A 3,554-nucleotide genomic window follows, 5' to 3' on the forward strand; every position below is an offset into this window, starting at 1 on the left:
TTGGGTCAGGTGCCAGCAAGGTTACCTTAGCTTCTTAGCCCTTTACAGGTGAAAGGGTTTTGCCTCTGGCCAGGAGGGATTTTATAGCACTGTATACAGAAAGGTGGTTACCCTTCCCTTTATATTTATGACAGGGCCCCAGATCCCTTTCTGCAGAATTGCTTCTTCAGGAGTCATTTCCCATTTTGTACATGTGCAACCAGTGATGAGCTGCCAAAAACTGAAGAATCGGTTCCTTCAGTCACTCCGGGTCTTCAGCGGCAGGTCCTTCACTCGCTCCAGGTCTTTGGTGACACTGAAGGACCCGCCACCGAAGTGCAGCCGAAGACCCGGAGCACCTGCCACCGGAGGAGTAAAAATTAAAAAGGGATTCTCAGCCAGGGGAGCCTCCCCAGCTGGGAGCTCAAGTGGGCCAGACAGAACGGTCCTGCGGGCCGGATGTGGCCCGCGGGCAGGAGTTTGCCCACCCTTTTAACAAACGGTTGTAAACCGGCTTCAAAATTTAACAACCGGTTCGCGCGAACTAGTGAGAACCAGCTCCAGCTCACCACTGTGTGCATCTGATTGTTCCTTCCTAACTGGAGTACTTTGCATTTGTCCTTATTGAATTTCATCCTATTTACTTCAGACCATTTCTCCAGTTTGGCCAGATCATTTTGAATGTTAATCCTTCCCTCCCAAGCACTTGCAACACCTCCCAGCTTGGCATCATCTGCAAACTTTATGTGACAGGTTTCAGAGTAGCAGCCGTGTTAGTCTGTATTTGCAAAAAGAAAAGGAGTACTTGTGGCACCTTAGAGACTAAGAAATTTATTTGAGCATAAGCTTTCGTGAGCTACAGCTCACTTCAGCAGATGCATTCAGTGGGAAATACCTTGTGTGGAAGGTTGGTTCTTTATGAGAATATCTAGTTTTGAGAGCTCATTCTTAATCTTTCCCTGTTTGCTGTAGAGGATGTTGATCAGGTGGTTCCACAGTTTCTTTGAGAGTGTGTGGCACAAGCTGTCAGCATAGTCTGTGTGGTATGTAGATTGTAATGGATTTTTTACCTTCAGTCCTTTTGGTATGATGTCCATCTGTTTGCATTTGGAGAGGAAGATGATGTCTGTCTGTATCTGTATGAGTTTTTTCATGAAGTTGATACATTTCCACTCATACCGCTAAATTCAGTGCCTTGCATAATGACAGGTTTCAGAGCAGCAGCCGTGTTAGTCTGTATTCGCAAAAAGAAAAGGAGTACTTGTGGCACCTTAGAGACTAACAAATTTATTTGAGCATAAGCTTTCATGAGCTACAGCTCACTTCATCGGATGCATTCAGTGGAAAACTTTATGTGTACTTTCTATCCCATTATCTAAATCATTAATGAAGATATTGAACAGAACCGGACCCAGAACTGATCCTGGTGGGACCCTACTCGTTATGCCCTTCCAGCTCGACTATGAATAACTGATAACTACTCTCTGGGAATGGCTTTCCAACCAGTTATGTACCCACCATATAGTAGCTTCAGCTAGGTTGTATTTCCCTAGTTTGTTTATGAGATGGTCATGTGAGACAATATCAAAAGCCATATTAAAGTCAAGCTATACCACATCTACCACTTTCCCCATCCATGAAGCTTGTTACCTGTCAAAGAAAGCTATTAAGTTAATTTGACACGATTTGTTCTTGATAAATCCATGCTGGGAAATCATCATTCTAGGGGGGTGTTTCTAGTGGGCACCCACAGCGATCTGCTCTAAGCCTCATGCTATTCAACATTTTTATCAATGATTTGGAAGAAAATATAAAAGCACTGTGTCGTCGGCAAACATGAGTGGAGTGATATGTGATGGTTAGTGCCCGCTGGAAGTGTTGCCTAGTGGTCAAGGGATCAGGCCCTTCTGAATGCAAAAAGGGGGGTTGGTAGGGGAGGCCTTCCCACTCCACCAGGCTCCGGCCCAGCGCACTGTAAGGGCTACCAAAGATCCAGCATCCCAGAGCACCTTATGGCTGCCCTCGTTGGGCCACTTCTTATCATCCCTCTCTTGTCCAAGTTTTGCAGCCTGTAGTGAAATGATAATAGAAAAAGATACTAACTGCACCTTCAGTCAGTCTGGGCCCAGCAGGCAGACCCTCCTTTCCCTAGATAAGGCTGCTGCAGAGTCCCTTCTAAGGAGTTCCCAGGGCAGCTTCCTCTCCCTGCCTTGTCAGGCCCCTTTCTGAGCTGTGTGGCTTCCTTTTAAGTTCCAGCTCCATCTGGATCATGGTCTGTAGGTGTGGCTAGGCAGGGTCATCTAGGGTGGTCCAGAGTTGCCCTTCAGTTCTAGTGTGGGGTTTGTACACCCCATCATATGGTAAATTTTGATGGGGACAGGTCACTTACACAGACCAACCTGGATCACTTGGTAAGGCAGCCTCGCTTAAACACTATGGTTTAACACAGCATAACGCAAAGCCATACATCTAGAATAAAGAATGTAAGTCACATAAGAGCCTACATTCAGTATCCTAGAATGCAGAGATACTGAAAAGAAATTGGAAGTCATGGTGGATAACCAACAAAACATGAGCTCCCAGTGCAATGCTATAGATAAGAGAGCAATGCAACCCTTGGATGTGTAAGTAGAAGAATATCAAGTAGGAGTAAGAAGATGTATTACCTCCCCATACAGCATCAGAGACCCATTACTGGAATACTGTTGTCCAGCTCTGGTGGCCACTCTTCACAAAGAATGCTGGAACATGAGAAAGAGTTCAGAAGAGAATTACAAGAGTTATTTGAGGTCTGGGAAGAAATGCCTTTTAGTGAATGGCTTAAGAACCTCAGTCTATTTAGTTTATCCAAGAGAAAGCGAACAGGTGACGACTTAATAACAAACTACAAGTATCTGCATGGGAGAGAGATTTCAGATAGTAAAGGGCTCTTCAATTTAGGAGAAAAAGGCATGAGATCCCATTGTTGTAATATGAGAGAGACACATTTGACTACAAATAAGGTGCAAATTTGTATAATTATGACAATTAACCACTAGAACAACTTACCTGGGGCCATGGTGGATTCTCAATTACCTGAAGCCTTTAAATTGAGACTGGACATCTTTCTAAAAGCAATGCTATAGCTCAAAGACAAGTTATGGGCTGGATGCCAAAATTGATGAGTGTAGTTCTATGGCCTGTTATGCATATGGTCAGACTAGATGATCATACCACTTGCTTCTGGCCTTAAAAAAAAAATCTATTAATTACTGACAATACTGTTGCAAAGCCAAAAATAGATTAATCAAACTGGATTCTATATTTTTTTGTGCATCAGATCATCTACTAAATTCCAATTACAAGGCCAGTTGCACTTGTGCAAGGCCAGAGAAGGCAAGGGGACTACACAAAGCGAGAGGTTAATTTGAGCTGCTGAACCTTTTACAGGGGATGATGCATGACAAAGAGAGAACCCAGCTAACTTTCAGATCCCAGGCTGAGTTTGCAGGGCTGCAATTAGAAAAATGAAACAACCCCATCTTTTTATGTGTAAACTGAGCACATCTGATAAAAATAAAATTGGGGACAGATGA

This window comes from Dermochelys coriacea, chromosome 3, assembly GCF_009764565.3.
Source record: "Dermochelys coriacea isolate rDerCor1 chromosome 3, rDerCor1.pri.v4, whole genome shotgun sequence".
Taxonomy (NCBI): domain Eukaryota; kingdom Metazoa; phylum Chordata; order Testudines; family Dermochelyidae; genus Dermochelys; species Dermochelys coriacea.